This window comes from Formica exsecta, unplaced genomic scaffold (genome assembly GCF_003651465.1).
Source record: "Formica exsecta isolate Colony F162 unplaced genomic scaffold, ASM365146v1 scaffold37, whole genome shotgun sequence".
Classification (NCBI taxonomy): Eukaryota; Metazoa; Arthropoda; class Insecta; order Hymenoptera; family Formicidae; genus Formica; species Formica exsecta.
This window is the reverse complement of record NW_021850941.1, coordinates 675233-700207: the sequence shown is the minus strand read 5'-3', so window position 1 is coordinate 700207 and position 24975 is coordinate 675233. Positions and strand designations below refer to the sequence as shown.

At 38.4% G+C, this 24975-nt stretch overlaps 1 protein-coding gene across 1 annotated transcript in view; it reads right to left on the bottom strand.

Annotated features, from left to right (window-relative positions):
* LOC115239299 overlaps window positions 1-24975 on the bottom strand; it is a 199498-nt gene that overhangs the window by 60742 nt on the left and 113781 nt on the right. The window contains exon 4 of the mRNA XM_029813754.1: window positions 17552-17592. The gene's annotated coding sequence lies outside the window, so the exon portion shown is untranslated. The remainder of the gene's footprint in view (window positions 1-17551; window positions 17593-24975) is intronic.

The window sequence follows — 24975 nt, the reverse complement described above, 5'->3', positions numbered from 1 at the left end:
GTTAATGCGACTCGCAATATATAATGCAACTGACGAGTAAAATTCGTTGAAATGGACGGATAAAAATCGACGTTGAAACAATTGTTTCGAAATGACGCGATTGTCCGAAGCGATTCGGCATGAAATATCTGGCATAAACTGGGCGATTTCAAGGCTATCGAAACGAGCGATTTGTCGCTATGACAACATGATTATCGGATCTCGCAATTCGCAATAAATAACGCGACGATTAAACAAGGGATTTCGGTGAATACATATTGCGTAACGAACTCGTATCGATATTTGCTTTTCACGAATTGCTAGTCATTTGACAGCCGTATATCTTTGTCGATTGGACATGTGCGTAACGGATTTTTCTCAATCTCTCTTTCAGCGTGATCTAATCAATTTATTCATTATTTCTAATCATGTTATTTTAAACACTTTATTCTGTTCTCGATGTGTGAAACAACGTGAAGATTTTGAATTGCTCGCTGGATTTATAGCGCTTTAACGGGCTTAAAGATGTGGCTTGCCGCTCGTACTGTTTCTTTTTTCGACCGTGCAGTGTACTTTTCTTTTTTTTTTCTTTTTATTCGATGTGACGGGGTACCATGCAGTCAATAGCGTATAAAGCGCGAGCTACGTGACATGAATAATTCCGTCCCCGTTAAAGCGTGACGGAGCCGCCAGTCAGCCAGACGGACAAGCGGCAGGTATGCAGGCAATCGAAATACGAAGAATCGACAGTCTCGTTCTTGGCAAATGATCAATTAAGTTCCCGAAATACAGTATCTCGTATATAGCACTGATTTGAAATTTATAAAATTTTCCTTCGCGCTTTTCTTAATTTTTCTCGTGTAGGATATCGTACAGAGATTAAATTTATGATGTCTCTCCAAGCAGTTTCCGTCACTTTCTGCGGTAGGATTATTATTCATGAAAAACATCACAGAGGGTGAAAAATGTATCGCGTTATGAAATATGGTAAACATCACTTGTTAGTCATACATGGCTGATAGTTATTTAAAAGCTACGAACTTTCTGTTAGGATCCCCGAAAAATGTAAATCACAGAAGCGTGTATGAATAAACGAAAAATGATTGGTGAGTGTCGATTAAGTGGTAGAACTATTATTCATCCGCGCGATGTGTTCGCTGCAGGCGCGAGGCGTCGCGACGCCTCGAGGCATCCATTAATGCGCTGGCTCGCCTGCCGCGCGTCTTTTCCGCGGCGTTTCCTCTCGCTCTTTTTTTTTTTTTTTGTCCGCTTTCTTGCGGAAAAACCCTCGATCGCGCAGTGAACAGCCGCATGCTCTGGTATCGATATTTCAGAAGTAACGAGGCCGCCCGGCCTCAGTGCGGAAAATAACCATGCCGATAAGTCGAAGGGGATTAATATTCGACGACGAAATTCGTCACTGTCGGCCGCAGATCTCCCCCCTTTCCATTGAACGATAAGTAGATATTCCTTTCGAACGCGTTTCGTTTTAACGCGAGCCTCGGTCGACCGTAATAATGTTTTCACCGAACTGGAAACTGTCAGAGCCGAAGACTCGGCGTACTGTAATCGTCGCCCAATCATTGAACACTGTTTCGCCGTTCGTATTTTAAACTTTCAGTTCTCTCGGATATCAGATGTAAAAAATTAATATAAATTACTTTTTTTTTTTTTTTTTTTTTTTTTTTTTTGACAAACATTTCCTTTGGGTCCATTATCTATATCGAATAGCGTGCTTTATTAATTTAATTAGAGCCCATCACGAACGAACGCCTCGCGTTTCCAGAGAAGCCAAAGAAACATGTATATAAATCCGCTGAAATACGATTTGCGTGTCGGCAGATATATATTCTAGACTTTCCGCTGTTTCAGACCCGCAACGAATATTATTCATGATATTGCATTCATAACTTATCGCGCGAAAACGAGTGGCGCGATCGAGCGCGAGAAAGAGAATTCGTTCCGTGCAAAAATTCCGCTCTGAAATATCGCTGGTCAGGCGGGGAGGGGAAGAGATTGCCCGAAATAGGATAAGTTGTACGAAGATTGCGAAAGCCATATGTCGCCACACGCGGGAGCGAAATCTCGCGAAGTCCCACATCTAACCCAGATGCACGGCAAGGAGAGAGCGTGCACCGTTTGCTTTATAAATCCGCGGATAAGCACGAATAAGGGCGAAAAATTTCGCGGCGGAATACGCAGAGGGAACGCGGTGTTTGCCGAATTTGCAGCTCCCGTGAATTCAGGCAGCTGTCCTATATTCGACTTGTTAGCACGATTTGATAAGTCTGGTCGCAAAGTGGGTCGCGCGCTCTCGATAACCGTCGGGCGAGATTATTTGTCTCGTTGAGTGAAACAAACGATATCCGCGTTATCCGTTCGTTTTTGTATTCCGCGGATCGCCTCGCGCCACGTCGGCACCGAACTATTTAATTTTTATCGCTGTGCGAGATGACCGATCGAAATTCCAATTTTTACCGAAGGGAGCGTTCGTGCGATCGCGCCGAGCGAATAATTTCAATTGCAAATGCGTTCCGTGATTGATACCGCACGTGAATCGGCCGCATTTTCCAGGGAAGCGCGGCGCGTATCTCTATCTACGTATGCGCACTCGCTAGTATAAATAAATCCACGTTGAGAATAATGCGTGGAGCACACGCGGGGAATCTAGCAGGTATTTCATCCGCGACCGCAAAAATTTGCGGGTGATATTCGGCGTGGCACACGTATACGGGAAGAACTCGCGCGTATCCTCGCGGGATCTTTCCCTCGTCATTTCTTTTCTCTATTCAAGGGGGCTCTCCGGAGGGCCCCATAACTCTTCTTACCGCTCAATTGCGTATGCAGGGCGCAAAGCTGGGGAAGCTGCAGTACATCGCGCCTATCCTGCGCCGGTGGTGTCTAATTCCGGGAATTCCTGTAATCTTCCGCACTTTCAAATATGTATGCACGAACGCACGCGCAGCCAAATATACACGTAGGCACGCATTCATATATCGGCACACGCCGGAGATGCAAATAATTTAAGATCAAACGTAGACAAGAGAGAGGTGAGGAGACTTGCAGAACGTTAACCTCGTGAATTTCCTTAACGAACACACCTGATGCTTTTAAGACGCTCTGCGATATCATATTAATATCTATGTTAATATTTTATGGCAAATAATGATTCCGCAATTATTTTAACGAGTGATTCTCGTTTTCACGCAATCAACGATACCAACGATTAGCACGGATTATTCTCGTGCTCATGTGATGGTTATCGAAGCAAACAAAGCTGCAATCAAGATATGTAAACTACAGGTCTATGTAACTTGGAGTGGCATATCCATAATCTGCGTTCTCTCAACTACGTAAAACTTGTTCGTTGAATATCAAAACTCCAACACACGGATATGCTGATACCGAAAGAAGTTAACAAATCCATTCAACTCTGTTTTGAAATAAAAAGCATCTCTCTCCATCTCTCCATTTTCCGTTGATCTCGATGTAATACTTATATACAGAGTCAAGTTAAAATCTTACGACAGGGAGGCACTCTATGCGTTTATAGTCTGTGCGAACGTACATTTCTACTCCGCAAAAAGATGCGGTGCTCAGACATTCAGCACTCCGGTCGCTTAAATATTTAATTCGACAAGGAATACCAGCGGGTACGTGCTCTCGCAAGATACTTACAACTTAGAACCATCACCATATCCTATAGACGAACGATGCAGAAATCTCAAATAACGCGACGGGGATATACATTTAGAATGATGCACGATATGCGAATGTAATTATCGTAAAATCCACAAAAATACCGTTAAAAAAAATTAAAATATATTTAATTAAAATTTTTAAATACATTGATAATTATATGATGCGAATCTTCTTTTCGCAAAAAAAGTTGTACGAAATAAATCTGCGGATCAAACTTGCCTCTTAAATTGCCACCTTGCGTCCTCCGGTCTAATGCAACGTACTTTAACAAGTACATCGATACGCTATCGACAAACCGAAACAACTTTTTTTTAGATTATAACTTCCAACGTGGAAAATAGATATCTCGTTACTCCGGTCCTCTTACTTAGCGCCGCAGCATTTCTTGCTACGCCCGTGGCGTTACATCCTCGCAGCTGTGTCGAGAAACTCTACTTAACGTCGATACCATCGTCGACTTTTCCATCAACCGTTGCGCGATTGTAAATTCGGATTAAAGATTCGTATCTCGCTCGTCACAAATCGATCAAAGCGAATCTTCGCAGAGTATAAATCCGCCTTTCGGATTATGAATCTCTAAAGATCGGTTCTCGTTTTTCTTCTCGACGCGTTGCCAAAGAAGCGCGTTTAATCGAGAGAGACGAGAGGTGAGATCCTGACGAGGTCGAGCCACGGAGTCACGTACCTGGGAAACAGTTTCGACGTTTCTCACGCGAGGTGACACGTGTACATTCACCCGTCGCGTGCATCTACGGAATGCTACTATTCTGACATGCATCCTGAAGCGAACGCGAGGCACGCGGGCAAACATAAGCGAGAGTGCGATGTGAGAAAGACGCGTTGTCGCCGAATCGCTCTCGATTCCTCGAAAAATAACATAACAATGATGAATATATCGCGGTAACATCGACATTGCGTAATCGCACGCACTACCATTGCAAAATATAATTTATGGATACGCGGTGAAAACGCTACCGTCAAATAAACACCATCGCGTCGAGGAAAATGCATAGGCGGATTGTTGAAATTCCCAAGTGTAAGAAAGCTCTCGGATACTAGAGGCGGGAAAAGAGATGAAAAATCCGGCAAAATAAAATTCGCTGCTCGTTCTTTATTCTCGGATTTTCTAGGCGGATCGACGCGACGCGATGTGTGTCAAGAGTTCGTTAAGGAAGAAAGGATAAAGTTTGAAAGATTAAAATGGATAAAAATAAGGAACGAGAAGGAAACGGATATTTTCATTAATATTAAGAGAGGTTAAATGAATAATCTCTCTTCATACAATATTAACTTTCTTCCTGCATTCTATCTTTTAATTTTCAACTTTTGATGGAATGTCCTTTTATCATTTCTTATAAAATAGATAGAATATTTTTGTGGAAAAAATTTACATAAATTATTCACCTTATGCAATTTATTTCGTGAAGTCCATTAAATAATCATATTGTTCCGTAACTTGAAAATATACCACAGAAGTTTGGCTTAATCGCGCTAAACATCGTCGGCGTAAAACAATTATCAAGATCGGGGAGAAGTTATATTATTTCCGGATTCTTTGCCAGCAATGGCTCATCATAACTGATTATTACGAGAAGATATTTTCATCGAGGATTCAATATCGCTTATCTCAACTCGCGGAGATTCTTTCTGAGCTCTTATATTCGAGGGTCGATTGAAATCGACTTTTACCGGCGCAACGATCAAATCTACATTTCATGCAGAAAGTTCGACGGCCATTGTTATTACAAAACTGCCGAGCAATTATACCCGCGCCATCGCGTCGATTAGTGGAAATGAGAAAAGCAAGGCGTGTAAATTAGCTGTGAGGATTTGCGAAACACGAAGCAGCTGTACCACGCGGGTTCGGGTCGCCGTATAGTTTCGAAAATAGTTTGCCTCGCGTCTGTACTCGAGGCAAGTTCGTGTCTCAAGCTCGTAACCGTGAAAGTGAGTTTACGTTTTTACGAGATTCTATTATTGTAGAGCGACGTGACTACGGGCTGCGATCTTTGAGAAAGATTTTGCAAGCGTCGAGAAAGATTTTGCGTTCAATGGAATGCGCAAGAGTCAACTTTTCTTCACTATTCACGATTTCACTCCGGATAGTAGACATTCAGGTAAATGCTATTAGCGGAGTCAACTTAATCTCGACGAATAAATAGTGTTATGTTTTGTGTTAACCAATTGGAAAGTAATGTCAGTCAATATCGGACAATATAAAGAAGATGTCAAAGTACGTTTTAAATATTTCTTGGATTTTTGGATACAGTAGTAACGATAATAATAACAGTAAACGCGTGTTTATCTCCAATACTTTATTCTAAATTCGCGAACGACTTTTTTCGAGAAACTCGAAATCGCTTCGCGACTAGAGGCAAGCTTCATGAAGGGCGCCACTGATAATGAACAATTTAAAATTGATTATATCTTGAAGCACCGCACCCGGGAGGAAGGTCTTTGAATGACAATAGTGATTTCCGGCCCTCGGGAAATCGAATGTCACAAGCGAGTACGCTCGGACAAAGACCCTGTTATAGGAGTCTCTCAAAACGGGCCGGCCGTTGTTAGCAAGATCGTTAACTTTATAATGATACAATTGATAAGGAGACTGAACCGCGTCCCGTCTATGGAGGTCAATGTCCGCTAGAAGAGTCGAATTCTTTTATGCGGGAGATCAGGGACTCTCTCAAATAAAATCATGTTATGTGTCTCACAACTACTTTCATCTCGCTCGGACTATCTGGCTTTCTTGTTACACTATTATATTACATGAAGTTTTCTCTCGAAACTTTTATTCACAATATATTTCCAGAAATTTTATTTTTTGTAATGTGTATTTTTAATTCAGTCATTGACAAAAAGAATGCTATATTTAATATTAAATATTCCTCTTAGGTAGAGTTATAACGGAAAATAAAATTATCGCATATATTTAATATTTGTTTTTTACCGATCCTGAAATAAATGCTTTCTTACAATCCGTTTCTATATTCGCTCGTGCGTAAACGGCGAAAGCGTGATTATTTAATTTCTTTATATGTTTCTTTATATCGTATAAAGATATTAATTTAGCTATTCATGATGATAAAAAAACTACATTAGCAATAAGAGAGAAACGATAAGATCGCATATTTGATGAATGATTGAAAAGTGAGATTTTTAACTACACAATCGCGGTAATTCTGTCAAAAAATGCTGGTTGGAGCGATATCCGTATCTGTAGGAAAAGCGATGAATTATTAATTGCCTGTTGCGTCAATCGTACGCGGCATAGTGATCGATCAAAACCAGTGTCACTCGTCAGCAGCGTAGGATCCGCCCGTCGTTCAATTTCGCGATTTCCATTGCACCAGGGCGGTGAAACATTTCACCAGGTGCGCGCATATGGTGCACTGGGCCATGGTTTTTTTTTCTTTTTTTTTTTTTTAATTTTTAGTTTTTTTTTTTTTTTTTTTTTTTTTTTTTTTTATCCCACTCTCACACATGGCGCGAACAAGTATAGAAAGTCCCGGCCCAGCGAGTCTGGATTCCGTTATCGACGAGATAAGCTCGCACGAAATCGATGCGAGCCAGTATCGACTCGTCCGGATGTGCATCGATGCATTTCGCGATGCATGACCTGGAATCGCGTCCTTTCTTCTCTCTCTCTCTCTCTCTCTTGACTGGTCCTTCCACTTTCCTTCCTCTTTCCACCACTTCTTTACCCATCCTCCTGCTTCCTCAATTCTCTCTCGGGCTTACGGCATCGACCGCGCCGCTGTTGATTCTTTTATAGTACATCGAGTCGTTTATCTTCTCCGTTTGCTCGGGTTCTCACCATGACTAAAGTTACACTATTTGCGAGGACAATGCATCACATATAATTAGAAGAGTCAGACTTAATGCCATTGAAAATAGCGAAGTAGAAATAATAGTAGATAAGAAAACTAATGCGTTTTAATGTCTTCTGTGTTCGTAAGTTTTTAGAGACATTAGATATTATCATTAGAGAGTTAATCTTCTCTCTCTCTTTTTTAATCCTTTAAAAAAATTTTTAACGCATTTTTAACGTAAAAGAATTCATTGCAAATATTTGATTGAAAAAAGGTATTTGATAAAATTTGACTTTTATAACGTCAATATAATGGAATTTTTATATTTCACGTTTGGCGATAATAAATGATGAAATCAAATAATTGCATAGAATATATTTCACGTGAATGCAGGATAATATTTTTAAAATATAAGCTAATAAAAGCACACAAAGCATAAAAAAAAAATATATAAAACTTACACATAAAATCTAATCATCTTTTAAAAGTGCTCGCATGTAAATAATTTTAGCAGAAAGATATAAAAATTTGCAATAAAGATAAATTGCCGTTAGGATTAAAGATTTATTTTTCAAAATCTAGTCATTTATATATGGCTGAGATAATATAGTGATTAGAAACGGAAAAGGAGAAATCCTCACGGTTGAGAACCATAGTAAACGTTCTTCTACTTAGTTCCATCGAAGATCCCGAGATCAATGAATTGGTCACTGCGCTTTCTTCGATAACGACCGCTTTTTTTTTCTATCCAGGAAGATGCATCGTACGGATGCTGAACAAAGACGTGACATAAAGTCCCGCAATAGCTCGTAACATAACGAACGAGATACGAAAGAGGCAAAAAGAAAATATATTGTCTCACTTCCACATGGCCGGAAGTTTTGTACCTTTCACCGTAACGATATTAACTAAAGTCTAATTAGATTGTGTGTCCGCGATCGTAAAACGTTTTTCTCGCAGAATCTGATTTTACGATTCTTCGATTCTATTTTCTTTGACGGCGTCTTCTTATGTTAGTCTTTGCAGAACCGACTTCTTGTATACCTCTCGAGACAAAGATCTGAAATTTTTATTTTAAAAAAATTGAGATTCTCTCTCTCTTTTTCTACATGACGGTATAAAGTACATTCGTATTTTCGCTTTGCAAACGAGACTAAATAATTTATGTCATCAAACTGAGTGATTCTAAAATGTTTACTTTGTACATTTTGTATTACAAGTGAAGAGGAAGAACATTTCTGCATCGTGTGATGGTACGAAAAAGTTAATGTACTAAAAAAGGATAAAAGCTGAACGTAAGAAGGGGACGAAGAGATGAAAGGAGCGTCGCGTTTTGCGACTCCCGGTGATTGCTCAATATTTATTCTTCGGCTAGACGTCGTACACACAGGAGGTATACACACGAGAACGACATCCTGTCGTTTAATCGATAATCCGAGTGGCCTCTCGTCCGGTCTTAAAGGCATTGCATTTCCGATCGCAGGAAGAAGGGAGAGAAGGAAGAGAGCTCCTACTTTTTTTTTCCCCTACCCTTTGCACTGCCCGACCGACGTTAGTCCTGAGTCTTGACTTTCGTGGACGCTTAATCGCATTTATTTCGCCGACGTAGTATTCTTATAATGCCTACGTAATGCACCGCCAAGCATGGAGATTCGTCGACTACGATGTAGTCGACTCTCGACCCTCTTCCTTTCAGGACCTCTTCCATGTCGATATTCCTTTTTCGAAGCATGATCAATCGATTTACGACCCAGTTCCACGCGTATAACTTCTGAGAGTGTATGTTCCTTTATTACATTATAAAAATAAATATCCGATTCGTTCGAAAGGACGAATAGCGGTGAAATAGGAAGGAACCTGTGATGTGTCATTCTCTCTCTCGTCGAATAAAAATAAAATATCCAATGGAGGACATTTCGCGCGCACGTTACTGAATCCGTTATTCACCGGTGCACGCGACAAAATGACGATGGGAATTGCGTTGACGAGTCCGGTTTGCTGCTATAATGCCAGTAGCAGATGTTCCTGGGTTTTTTTTTTGTTTTTTTTTTTTTTTTTATCCGAGAACGGTCTCGTGATCTGGAATCTATCGATTAGCGGTCTCACAGCCACTCTCGTGCAGTATCCCTTTACGCTATTAAACATTACAGCTGTCACTCGCGAGTTTTAAGGCGATCTCATCGGATCTAACCGTGTCATTTAATCTTTTTTAATCTCCTTTAAGGCTCATCGTAAATCGTCTGAATTCGTTAACGATCTTTGCGTCTATCATCACTTCTTTTACTACATTTCCGATGTTCGATGTTTAATGCAATATTTTTTAGAGAGAAAAATACAACGAATAAATAATTATAAATTCATGATTATTATATATAATGTAATCGTATAAAGCAAAAGTGTAATCACACTTTTTAGAAAATAAGAATATAGGGCGCTGTAATAATTATTTTATACTATAAACATATTGGCAGTACAAAAGAGAACTATATGTGAATACCGACTATTTAATTATTATAAAATGTTCTATGTATTCGATATTTTTATGTAATTATAATCAAAATTAAATTCTCTCATATATATTATTAATAGTAAAATAAAATCAACATTTGTAAGATTAACATAACGAACATAGTGTAATAACGACGATATTATTCTTGTCGGTAACATAAACGACCAACGTATACGAAGTTATTCGTGCGACAGAGGTCTATGCATCAAATTTGCCGTATATACATATGAAAGAGCTTTTCAAAACTATAATAAAGTATTTTTTCATTAAATATTTTTCGAGTTATTTTATATCTTAATCTGACATATTTTGATATAAAAAATAAAATATCTCGTAAAATATTTAGTTTTCGATAATCTCACCATAATACTTTTATGTACAGAATAATTAAACAAATCAATTTGTATAAAAAAATCAAATAATTGTTAAAAAAGATACATTGTAAATAATTATTATTACATATTTTTTCTTAAAAACAATTAGTATTTTTTTTATACCAATTGATTATTATTTTATATTTTAATCTGACATATTTTGATATAAAAAATAAAATATCTCGTAAAATATTTAGTTTTCGATAATCTTACCGTACTTTTATGTACAGAATAATGAGACAAGTCAATTGATATAAAAAAAAAATTAATAATATATATGTGTACTTTTAGAGATAATAGCTTGTAACACCTTAAATGCCACACCCTATATATATGCGTGCTTTACATTCAATTTATCTTAAACGTATAATCTCTGCCACAGATATAAAACTGACAGCTGCGATGATATCAATTAATACCGGTATTGACGCGGTTAGAGACTTGTGTGTAGAAATCCCAAGGTACGAGACATCTCAGTCCTACATGACGTAGTGAGCTGCCAAGTATGATATACCGATGTTTGCATACGGTGAAGACCCGGTAAGACCCTCGGATGCTGTTATCCTCGCTGGATTTCGCATTCCCGATAGGTCAGACGTGGATTAATGTCGGTACCGCCGTTGGTCTTGCGCACGTTATTCCGTTATAACAAAACGCGAGAGATGGACGTTCGCGCGGAAAGTTTTCGACTGCGCAAGCCGCACCGCATTTAGCACAGGATCAATCGTGCCGGAGGTTACGTTACCGTGAACGGACTACCGTGATTGCAAATATCCCTTTGCCCTGAGCGCGTGCCGCTCCGAAATAGTATTTTCAGAATCGCGAGCTCCGACATAATATTCTTTCACAGCTTTCAATCGAATGGGTCGAGGGGAATCGACCCAAATATATTTCGTCGATGCTATCGATGCGATCAAGGATCGAAAACGCATTACGAGAAAGATACGTACGATGATGCGAGATGGGAGTTGAGATATGTCCAATTCGAACATGTGTAATATATCATAAAAGAGTGTTATGCGCGTCTGTATCGCTACACGGTGATATATTGAGACATTTGCGAAATATCTGCTAGAAAAAGCTTCGCGCTTGGATAATAAAAAAATGTATTAGTTTTTAAATTGAAAAAAAAAATATCTACCATGTCTTTTTGCGATGAAAACATTGTATACTATAAAATTTAATGTGCAAAAAACATTACAGATCGGAGATTAACAATAAAGAATAGCTAGAGCCATTTTGTGCGATTTCAACAACAATATTCGGTTGTACCGTCCGTTATATGGGATTCCATATAAAATCCGCGAAACCTTCCTTTGATGAACATGATATCCGCGAAAAAAAAAAAAAAACAGGTACCACAAATATCGGTTGGAACGAATACAGGACGGCAAAAAATACGAAGGGCCGTGAATACGAGCGCGCGCACTTATTGTGCGCTCTGGATACGATTATTGCCGTTCGCACGCTCGGCAACTCGACAGAAAAGTGTTGCGTTTCGCGCAGATATGCAGGTATTTCAGTGAAATATCCGTGCGCGCAAATATACGAAATATTTACTGCGAAATGTCCGTTGTGTTTTACACGAGTCTGTGCGAACGCGTTTAAGACGATGTCGACGCCAGCGTTTTGAAGTTATTGTAAGCGATCGAGTTAGCTACTACGTTATTCGCCGTGCTCCTCGCCGGTGCGTTATAAAGAAAAAAATATTGTGTGTAGATATAAATTTTCGTCTTTACTTTATGCACGACGTATTTTCGCGCTCGCACATGCTTTCAGAATGCTCTCCTGCAGCGCGTTGCTCGAAGAGAACGCGGTATCTTTCGCGACGTAGTCCGTTGGAGTGGAACACCACAACTCTTGTAGATGTACCCCGGCGTCTCACCTCGCCGGTTCCCGTGGAAGTACTCTCTTTATCTACCGAGATGCTACAATTTTTGTTTAGCACCCGCGCGGACTATTTCGTGTCGCAGTAAACCAGAAAGATTTAACGATGCGTGTCTCTCGAAATAAGTACAATGCAATAAAAAAGTCGTAGATACGCGAAATAAACGCGTTCATAAAAAGCTAAAATGGAACGTTTGAGAATTCGTTAGAGGATTCGTAATGTCTCTCCCTTTCAATTCGACTGTGCGACATTCATTTTTTTCCACTGGAATTTCCTTTCCAAAGGAGAGATACTCAATGTTAAAAGACGCGGAATAACTCCTTCAGTGTTAAATTCAGAGAGGTTTAAGGAAAATCGCGCAAATAGATTGAGAAATATCCGCAGACTCTTAAAACAGATCGCTTAAGGTGCATTGCCGTTAGCGACCTCTGAATTACAGACTGTTCTTGAAATATTGGCTCCTAAAGGCACGCGATGCTTCTTTTTCACCCTGCGGAAGGCGGCGAGGACGCAATCGATCGATCATAGTTACGTAATCTTTGGTCAGAAGATATTATATACGCCCGGAATATATTAGGCCTCGAAAATGTTTACCGTACTAAAAAGAAAATGAATAATTTCGATATATAATTTATTTTTCTTTCTTTCTCTTTATCCGAGGTCACGAATAACGAGTCATACATTGGTATATTACTTTGTATTATTTGTAATGCATACAAATTTAATAATGCTTGAGCATCTATCTACGTATTAGGGTGAATGTTAATGAATTTTATGACTTTTTTTACGGATTGCACTCTCCATTCGTCTTTTTTCCTCTCGTTTTCTCGCTCGTTCTTTCCGATCTCGTAACACGCCACGGCTTACAAATTTATATGCCACGTAGAAATGAATAATGACTAATTTGCATTTTGCGCGTGATTTTGTCAGTTGATGTTACATTGAGCGTATTAATAATGCAAGGCACGCAAAGCCAGGTTTATTCTATGCCATCGAAATCGCTTTTTATAAGAGAATTATTACATGCGTTGTTTTGTATGCTGTCGCATACGCGCGATCATGTCGCGGTAATAAAATCTATGAATGATATATAGCATCGAGTTTCCAATTTTGTTGGAGATAACGCTCGTTAGGAATTCGTTAATATCGTCGATAGCATTGTCGCCAACTTTGTTATATCGTCCGCTTATATCGCCGGTAACATTTAATTCGACCGAATCAATCGATGCGTCCATCGCGCCCTATAAACGCGCCTTAATATTAACGCGAAATGATAAGGTGTCGCGATCGCGAAAGAGACTGCGCATCTTCTCTTTAGTCATAACATCTCGAATGACGCGCGAGCGCGATGGAACATCGTGCAATCGTCGGCGAGTCAGCGCGATTTGCATTACGGGGGGAGAAGAAATTTCGAGGGGAGAGAGTTGAGAAGACGTCGGTAGCAGACAATAACTCGCGATCAGGAAGTCGACTGCTCTTGCTGCCTGCTACTCGATATTCACGCGAAATGGAACGCACCGCGGCGGGTGCAATCGTTTCAGCGGCATTTTGCGTCTCTAGAATTCAATACCAGAGGCTGGCTGCCTCTATCTATGCCGGCGGGCCGACAAAGTGGATGGTTAAAAAATGGGGAAAAAAAAAACGCGAGTATCGGGAACGTTCGAAGCCCCATCGCAATGGGCGTTGCGCAAAGTGTCAGTTTCAAAAACGCTACAGCAATTTGGTCATAATTGGGGCGACGTTATATAACGTTCCACGCTGAAGCTGGCTTGAGGCTTCCCCTTTTTTTCAGTAGCTTCATCTCGCGGCTTCTTTCATCTGTTGAAAATATTGTCGCTTATGCACTGCGTACGTGAATCGATCGTTACGATTAATATCAGCGTTTCGCGGAGAACCTGGTAGTCACGCAAACGCGGCCGTCTTGTCAAAGTGATGCATACTCTAAAATATTCGCGAATTGTTCCTGATTGTTCGTGTCAGTTAATCCTTCAATTGCCTATCTACTATTCTTGAATGTTTCGTGTTAATCCCCATCAATTATTTCTATCCCATTTACAAGAATTACATAGGCGTTCTAGAACATGGTATAATTGATAGCAAACATTGCGAGTATTCAATATTCATATTCGCACGAGATAAAAAAATACTGTGAACGAGGAAAAGTCCGAAGCATTATATTTCAGATATTTTCAGTCAATTTCGATGCTATCGATCTATATTGCAAAATTTTATCAAATTTATTTGTTATATGTTATATTTTGCACAAACAATAAATAGAAATAAATAAAACTGACAGATTAATTTGAATAATAATTAAAATAAATTTTAAACATGTTTTATATTGAAAAACGATTCACCTTAGTAATCTGGTGAATTTATCTGTAACAAATCTAAAAGTTTAATTTGACTAAGAACAGACAGATAGGCCGTGACGTTTATTACCGGGATCCTTCTGCCTTTTCTTCATCTGATTTTCATTTTCCACTTGCAAAATGTATATTACAAAATATATACACTCTCTCTGATTGCATCGCAGAATAAATATAAGAGAAGTTTAAGTGAGGAAATTCGTCCGCTATAATTAACAATTTCATTTTATGAAAGTGTGCGAATATTAACGGCATATTTGGAGTCCAAGATTGGATGTGTATTTACTCCATCGCGGTGATAAATCGTCTATGATATTGTGATTACGAATATCTTATCTAATAATGAAAGATAAAGAGAAAATAAACATATACACGTACCGTTAATTCGTTGTTTGAGAGCTTACAAAGTAATTACATTTTCAATTTTTCGATTTTTAGAATCGTTTTTTTCGTATTATTTTCTTTTATCTTCAAGTTTAGATTAAATAAATAATCAGACCGAATATAACCTTAAAAACATTTTCTCCAGAAAAGATACGAATAATAAAGTGTACACGCGATTATAAAATTATAATAAATGGATAAGCGCGCGTGAAATGTAATTTTATTTTCATATTAATTACTAAATTCGTTTTTATCAGAGATTACAAAATGCGAAGTGCAAGTTTCCAACCTTGCATAATAATAATATACGATAATATTTTGTTTATAAATATTAACGTCATTGTATTTATTAATCAAATCGTTTCAAGCAAATAAAGCAGCTATTAACTTATTAGTGTTTGCAAAAATTCAAATTTATTTTTATTTCACAATATAAAAGGAGTTGGGGGGTTTGACCGATTCCATGCTTCGGCGAATTTACTTTGAACAGGGAGAGCGCAATTTTATGACTCCTATCGAGAACAAAAGCCGTCGCCGACCCCCTCGACAGTATACCCTCTCCCTCTAGTCTCGCGAATAAAAAAAAGTACCCGTGAGATGAATTTTTTCGTCATAATAGAGACGTCGAAAGGGTTCAAAGGTTGCTGTGACAACAAGTGGCGCCCTAACGAGCTTTTTATAGCGGTTGTGTGTGCCGATCCTCCCGTTTGCAAAAACGTGACTTTCTCGAGCGCGTGCCTAGCGAGCTGACTCACACCTTCTTGACCTGCGAAAACAGCTTTTGGCATTGTTTACCGTCAAGCTTCTATGACGAGGTCAACTTGTCGCGCGCCGGACGGTAAATTGGGTTATCACCGCGGGATCGCGGGCGAAGTATTAACAACTCTTTCGAGCAAGAAATATAGCAGCCAAGCCGATGTTTTCACGATAATCGCCGCTATTAGCGTGCAAACTGGTCCCTTCGGACTACCAACGGGACAATAAAGTTTGTCGCATTGAAAAAATACTCGAAAATATCTTCGCATATAAATGATTCTTGCAAAGAGTTTTTTGCCGCAAGTGCTACGTAAGTAGCGTTTCTTACGTAGCTTTGCAAGAGATAAGAAAAACACTAAATAAGGAGTATTGATAAAAAATGCGTTAATAGAAAACGAACTAGAGATAAGAGGAAAAAAAAAACTATATATATATATATATATCCAAATGCGAACTTATAACTCGTTTTTGATTTGTTAATAAATAAATGATCATTAAATTACCTGTATAGGAAATTTAATTCCCTATTCCCAGCAGTAACGAGATATTTGATTATTGATTAACGAATCCAAACGTAAATTTCGAGCTCAATTTACAAGTTTGTTTTATCCATTACAAATATTGCCATGTACAGAAACTTGATGAAAAATATGTAAATATGGGATTCAGATTTCTTCTCGCTCTTAATACATCGAAGCTATAAGAAATCGAGTTAAATCGCGTAGGGTGCAATCAGTTCGTTCATTATTTAATGGTAATCCGCGTAGATATGTGCACGCGTTCCACAGAGAATTGCAAATTTTAAAATCATAAAACGTGGAAAGCCAAAGCTGGAGCTAATAGTTATTCTGTTCAAACAAAGCCGTGCGTTTCAATGAATATTTTCTCTCGGGCAGCTGTGAAGAATATATTTATACAAATACAAATACATGGATATATACATATGTACATTGATGTTCTAAAAGTTGCATTTCAATTACGCGTAACTCTCTCTGGAAAACAAATAATTTAATTAAATCACTAGCACTGTGCGGTCGTTTTGTTGATGTGCGATGCTATCATGTGATATATCGCAAGAAATAATTTTGCAGCACAAATACACGTTTTTTAGCACAAAACGAAAGTATTTTCGTAAAAAAGGAACCCGAAAGAGAAATACTAGTTAACAATCTGAGCGGTGCCATATCATCGTCCTATCGTGTCTATCACGATAGGAAACTATGACAGCATAAGGGTACTAGGGTGACAATCAAAGTTAGGCCGGATATCGACGGATACTCCATAAATAAGTTTTTTTACACCGAATGGGTGACGGCGATTGCTTTCGGCACTTTATCGGATATATCGTTTGGCAGTATGCGGGCATCGAACCGACAAATCCGACTGAGAAATGACATTTGAATTATTCACATTCGATACCTTTTTTTTTCGTCGCTAAAACGCATGGTCCTTGCCGCAAGGAAATTACATTTTGCCAAAGAACGGAAATATTCCCGGGACAAATGGGGCCCGTCATGTTGAACGGTTTACATTGATGGCAATGCGAGCATATAACATCATAAAGGAAAATAGCATTTCAATTTTTTCAACGGAAATCGAAAAGTAAGCGACGTGTTGTATACGGCGTTCCGCAATGCAATATCATTATTATATATAATAACACACTATAGTGACGCATAACACATACATACAATGCTTTATATTTGTTCTCATAAATTTTCTACGTTGTGCTTTATTCTCAAGCCATTTTAAAAAGTTCAAACAAAATTTTAACATACCTGTTTGCAGCACCGTTCAAACATGGCCCAAATATATTCACCTGCAACACAGAAAAAAGATATTTTAATAAAAGAGAGATAAAAAAACAATATTATTCTAATTATATATATTATTTAAATATTATCTATGCAATATATCAGAAGATGGTACAGTTTTGTATTATATCGTCTTTTTTTTATATCAATGCAAGGCGCTCAAATACAATATCATTGTGGATTAAATCTTACCAAATCTCTGTACAAAAATATCTCGTAATCGTCGGATAAAAAGCGCAAATATTAGTAAAATATTGAATATTTCTTGACAAGAAGTATCGAAGTATCATCCTCACGTAAATATAAAAGAGAGCGCATTTCGTTTTACATGCAAATCACAATCCCGATGCCTCTGAAATGCAAGCTACTGTGACATTGTGTTCTATAGTGTGCTCTATATATATATAAAAAAAAAAACCTATTTTTTTTCTTCCCATTTATTTTTGCTATTATCATCGGAAGCGAATTCGGATAGTTCGGTAACTTTAACCAAGAATTTATTATAATCGCATTCCGAACGTCCTAGGACAACGGCTGCTGGGTAGCGGTTTCAAGGCAGAGTTGATTGAAACATTTGCCTCATCGCGAAACTTCGAAGCCAATCGTCGCAGATAAATCGGATTTTGCAGTTAATGGTTTCCTTAATTACGCTATCGCCTCTTATGCCGTCAACATAATTAACGTTTCTACAATAAAGAGCAAAAGTTTCTTACTTGTGATGCAAATATATATCTACTTTATATTATAATGGAATTAATGTAAATTAACTGAATTAATAGAATATTATAATGGAATAGTATCGACGAATTCTGCGCCATTTTTATTTTCGCCTCGAGCAATTGCGATGGTATAATATCGCCCAAACCTTTTGTAGTTCACGAGATTGAATTCTCTGTAGGCGTTCGGCGGTTAATCGAAAACACATACTCGCGTAATTATACGATCTCTTTCTCAATATTTTGCTAAAATTCGGTTACAACTTTTCTCTTCTCCTGCATACGTACGTTTATCGCTGTAGCGTCAATGCGCGATATATTATAAATGAGAAAAGCAATTCTGCACCTTTACAATTGTGTTCTAAGGGCAATACTTGTCAACTCTTCATGTATTATTCGTTCATCATATGCGTGCTGGAAAATAGGTTGAACTTAAATAGCCAGTTTTCCTCGCTTGCCATTCAAATAGCTTCGCATATATACCCATGCAAATTTTAAAATCTGTATTTCAGAATATGCGTGCAAATATTTAAAATGGCACTTTATAAAAACAAAGAATATCCACAGTTATGTGTGATACGCGGTGCATTTTGCGTAATTTCGAACACCGTGTACTAGTGCGGAAATTCACCGTTTTAGATAATGGAGCGTTAATTCGGTGAACCAACTGACTGAGTGCTTTATCAATTTCATGAACTTTATAGAAAAAAAAGGGGAAAAAAAAGAAAGAAAAAAGAACAAAAAAAAAAAAAAAGGAAAAGGAGGATAATTGCGCTGTGATGGGAATTTTCGTACTCCGGTTGATAATTCGCTCAAATGGAACGAATGAGTGCGAGAAACGTAAATTAATCCGCTTTCGTGGCAATAGTCGTGAGTATCTAAAAAAAAAAAAAGGGGAAAAAAAAAAAAAAAAAAAAAAAAAAAAAAAAAAAAAAGGAAAAGGAGGATAATTGCGCTGTGATGGGAATTTTCGTACTCCGGTTGATAATTCGCTCAAATGGAACGAATGAGTGCGAGAAACGTAAATTAATCCGCTTTCGTGGCAATAGTCGTGAGAAATTGCGACGCCGTCCATCGTGATGGAAATTTGCCACAGCATTGTCAAATTTTGTAGGGGTTTCAGACAGTTTTGGAAGAAATGTTGCTTAAAGCAACGCCGCGATATACGGAAAATATAGTCTATCGCGTGCTCCCCTCACGTTTTCAAATACCGTCCGCTTGCGTGTGCGTTTTCCGTAAGTGACAGACAACGGTGACACGTGTATTCTGGGATTAGTGTTCTCGCGTGCCGCACTCCGTATCCGTCAGCCAAGAAGAACGTAAGCCCCGTGACACGTGTTCTAGCACGTACCTTTCTTTCGGTGACCGCAATAAGGACATGCCGCGTCATAACTCTTGGATGCATAGAAAAGTTGCGATTAGATAAGCAGGTTACACAGAGAATCGAGTGTTAATGTCTGCGAAATTACATTGAGTTTGCGGAAGCATGTCCTGGTCGTCGATCATAGTTTAGTTTACAGGTAGATGGCGAAAGTTATATAATTATATTCAGAATTCAAATGTCATTATTAGGAAGTTGTAGACAGGAAGGAATCGAAATACTCCGACGTCGCAAGTAGAATAGTTAGCGCGATTCAACGTTGAGGATGAAGATGTATATTCAGAGGCTCAATCACAATTTTTTTACACAAAGTTACGGTACAGATATAAATTTATATAAATTATCAATAATTACTTTAAATACAGAAAAAATACCTATATATAAAATCATATGTGTCATATAAGATCAGGTCGAAAATAGATATGTACGTAATTTAAACTAATGTAGGTTACACATCGTATAGTACGTCAGAATCATCCGGAATAAATCAAAGTAACCTAGATTACGCCAACAAAGTGCGCCAGATATAATCACAGTAAGACAAATTATGTCAGAGTAAACCAGAACGTGGAAGAATAGAACACAAATTGAGAGATGTACATATTTTAAAAAGAATCTATATGCATCAAAATACATGTTATGAGATCGAACAAAAAAAGACTATACAAGACTATATAAATAATTTTCCTTAAAAAAGTAAAAATTGGAAAGTTTATTCCGGATATAAATTTCTATTCTCGTATATTACCGCATTTTTTCCCCTTTTGTTGCAGCGCAACTTGTAGCGTATTCGGGATAAATGTACGCGAAGCTATATAGCATTTTCAGCTTCTACTTTCCATGACATGGTAAGTTTCTTGTACAGAGTTTCGGACTTTACGAGAAATATACTATTTCGAGGAAAAGTGCCCATTTTTATGTGGAAACGCGAACTCACTTGTATGAGAATGTCGAGACGTTAGGAGCAAGAATGTCGGAATAGTAATAAGTCTTACGCAGATGAGATCGAAGATCGCAAATGCATTTGAAAAAATCAGAAGTCTATCTTTTAATGGTGCAAATCCGCAGGCTCAGTTTTGTCCCGGCATGCCGATCATTCGTCGAGGCGGCGTTCGCTTGATACTCGAATAGTTTGCACAGCACAATCCGTATCTCGACGACGAAACTACGGGATTGCAAAGCGATATTTATTACCCGTACTTCTATCGCGCCGCTCGACCGGAATTGCCGCGGTGCATGTAACGCGCCCGCCACGGCAAATCGATGTCTTTCATTACTCCGTTACGGCGCGACGTCTTTGAAAAGATTTGGCCGAGTTTCCAGATCGTATCTATCGGACGCCCTACTATTGCCGCTCTATATTTTGCAACGCGCAGATAGACATCTTAATTAACGGTTACACGAGAACCTCGTGCCCCTCTCTATTAAGGCTGAATTAAGAGTCAAAAGCAACAAATTTCCGATATAAAATCAGAAGATAACTTTTATAAACTGAAGAAGTTCAGTTTATAAAATAGTTTATAAAATAGCAAATAAATTTTGAAGCTAATAATTATTAATAATACTAAATACATATTAAAAGTGTGAACAAAAGTTGTAAGTTTGAAATGTAAATATGATTGGCAGTGCTAGCACATGTTGCTAAAATCTCTTTCAGATTGTTTACGCACGTCTTATAAGTTAGCGGAACAGAATGAGCAGAATCAATTCTAATTAATATTTTTATTTGTTGCTCATTTGTTGCTAAAAAGTTGCCAAAGAAAAAAATTTGTTGCTCGCTTAAATTTGATACTGACGTATTGTCTGAATTTGTTGCTCTCGAAATATGCAAGTTCCGAATTTGTTGCTTGCAAAATAAGTATAAATAATGCCGGAAAGCCGCACAGCGTGCAAACTTACAAGAGTAAACCATCAGAAAAAAATTTTTTGCTGTCTTAAAGTTGATCCTGACGTATTGTCTGAATTTGTTGCTCTCGAAATATGCAAGTTCCGAATTTGTTGCTTGCAAAATAAGTATAAATAATGCCGGAAAGCCGCACAGCGTGCAAACTTACAAGAGTAAACCATCAGAAAAAAATTTTTTGCTGTCTTAAAGTTGATCCTGACGTATTGTCTGAATTTGTTGCTCTCGAAATATGCAAGTTCCGAATTTGTTGCTTGCAAAATAAGTATAAATAATGCCGGAAAGCCGCACAGCGTGCAAACTTACAAGAGTAAACCATCAGAAAAAAATTTTTTGCTGTCTTAAAGTTGATCCTGACGTATTGTCTGAATTTGTTGCTCTCGAAATATGCAAGTTCCGAATTTGTTGCTTGCAAAATAAGTATAAATAATGCCGGAAAGCCGCACAGCGTGCAAACTTACAAGAGTAAACCATCAGAAAAAAATTTTTTGCTGTCTTAAAGTTGATCCTGACGTATTGTCTGAATTTGTTGCTCTCGAAATATGCAAGTTCCGAATTTGTTGCTTGCAAAATAAGTATAAATAATGCCGGAAAGCCGCACAGCGTGCAAACTTACAAGAGTAAACCATCAGAAAAAAATTTTTTGCTGTCTTAAAGTTGATCCTGACGTATTGTCTGAATTTGTTGCTCTCGAAATATGCAAGTTCCGAATTTGTTGCTTGCGAAATAAATATAAATAATACATAATAATACATAATAATATTTAATAACAATATGTAAAACAAAGACTTCATGTGAAGAAATTAATAATTTTCATTATCTATCGTCGAGTGACCTCATCTGATTCAACGCCTCGCGGTATGTTGAGTAATCGATTATCCGGAATGTCATTAACTTGCAGAATTTCGCTACAATCCCGGGATTATCTAGAATCCTACCGTGTGACAGCGAGGTCATTCTTCACATATGTAATCATGAATAAATAATCACACATCTTTCTGCATCGAAAAAGCTCGGTTGAAATGATCTAATCCAAACAATGGTCCGCCGTATCGCGTGGCACGGCATTCATGACCGCAATGCCACTTAATGACAGTGTCGTTATACGGCTTAGCTTTATTACGGTTACCAACCCACGCGTTGTTCCAGCCCCCATTGAATTTTCATGAACATGTTGGGAATATAATATAACGCGCTGTTAAGGTTCCTGCGGTTTTATTGCACACACACACACACACACACACAGAAACAGGATCACTGTATTATTAAAAATTTCGCCATGATAGAACGCATTTACAATTCTGTCGTCACGTATCATTAGCCCAGCTAACGTATAGGAAGCTATATACGAAACGTCCGACAACTTGAATCGTAATAGATAATCGATTAGTCTGAGTATATAGTATTCAGACAATCCGATTAGTATTCAGACAGTCACTTTGCAAAGTCATATAACGTTCTCGAGATCACACGGCGCTATCTCATCATTACGTTTCTGTTTCTCTGTACGCGTGAATTTGCTTAACGCTTCAATAGTCAGAGGTTGAAATAATTGAGCTGTAGCTATGTTACCAGCGTAAACACACGCGCTTCGCAAAGAGATGAAAAGCCAGGTCGGTATGTGGCTATAACGAAGATCACTTAAATGCAATTATATCACGGGTTAATGCGTACAAATGATTTAATTTCAGTCCTGCTCGCTGAATATTAAAATATAATGAGAATAGCGAATACAATGCGCGTTGTGCTAATACAAAGAAGAAATTCCGGATATATGCAGCGCGTTATCGTTTCTCTCTGTAATATACCGTAGAATTGACATAAAGGTTTATATGTGCTTCGCATTTAGTTTATTTTACAAGAGATTTACTCTTCATTCTTTCGGTCCCGCTCTTTAACAGGTATCATTAAACGAAAATAGATGAAAACGAGAGAAATAAAGAGAAACCGACGATGTAATATTACATTTGTAACACTTATCGTCGGCACCGATATTATTATTGCATGAAAGCCGACCTTCCAATGAGAGTCTTAGGCCATTAATTTATCTCGGATACACGCGCCGATAGTAAAATATATAGCCGTTTTTAAGAGCAAACGCATGTCGCATGGAGTAATGCAAGGCCTTCGACTCGTAACTTGCAACATGATCGAGAATCCAGAAAAGAAAATAACGCGATATCCAATCCTTTCTCATATACGCTTCACCGCCTGCGCAGCAAGAATTTGACTGAAGCGAACAAGGCCGAGCTCGTGCAGTTACTCGGTTCGTTTCCTACGTACTTTACCTACTTTCTGAGAAGCCCGAACTCGCTTCCGCGTCGGGCTTTAGCAGGCAATTCTTGACTCTATTATCTCCCGAAATACTTAATCAAAGGAGAACAGGCGCCGAACTTTGAGGCAACCAGAACGTGAATTCGTCATTGAAGGCAGCAATTGACGGCGGATAATGAAGCAAAACGCTCCGTTGCTATCGCTATTAATGGGAACGAAACTGACATGACTGTTCGGTTCTTCTCGAGTGCAGCGTATATAATAAATATTAGCGCATCCCTCTAACGTGGCTGCGAATACTATTAAAGTTCTATCTCTCGATAAGACCGCATCGGAAACCGCTGTTTCGAGCACTCGACGACACTCTTCCGAGATAAATACGGGACTACTATCTACTTTGTATGCCCCCCGATGCGAACATGTTCCTCCGCCACGAGGTCAGAATTTACCTCGTCGTTAAGGGAGAACGTGAGTCTTTTGTGACAGAAGAAGAGCGATCGTTACGAACATAATGTTACGCCGATGGTTGAACGCCAATTAATGGTACGTCGCGGAACTTTCAAAAGTTCGTCGTTTCTGCCGATGGAACGATGCTTAAAGAGTTACGACTGAGAGGCGTGTTCGCGATGTGTAAAAGCGAGCGTTAGAAACGTGAATAGTTTCACAAGCGACAGGAAGCGCTCTTCTGTCAACTTTAGACTTAATTCCGAATGTACGAATCAACTAATTATATTACTAATTATTTGCAGAAACGGCTCTATGTCCTTTTTGATATTTACTAAGTATTCCAAATTTTTATTTCTTTATCTCGATTTCTATATTAATATTATCAGCAGATGTATTGGACATCGTAAATAATACAATGCGATATCACTGCGTTGCTAAGAAAAGACATAACTATCAATCCTAAATAATGAAAAGACAGTTACATGTGGAACGTGCTAGATTCTCTTCTAAAGTCCAGGTGCATTCCCCAGATACCACTTTACATCTTGCTCCACAGGCTTGTATTAAACATTTACTCTGCAGAGTACGTGTTGGACCTTCGCACGGACCGTCTTGTGTGCATAGGTTCTCACCCGTATATCTCCCTCCCGCGTTCTGTCACTCTTTC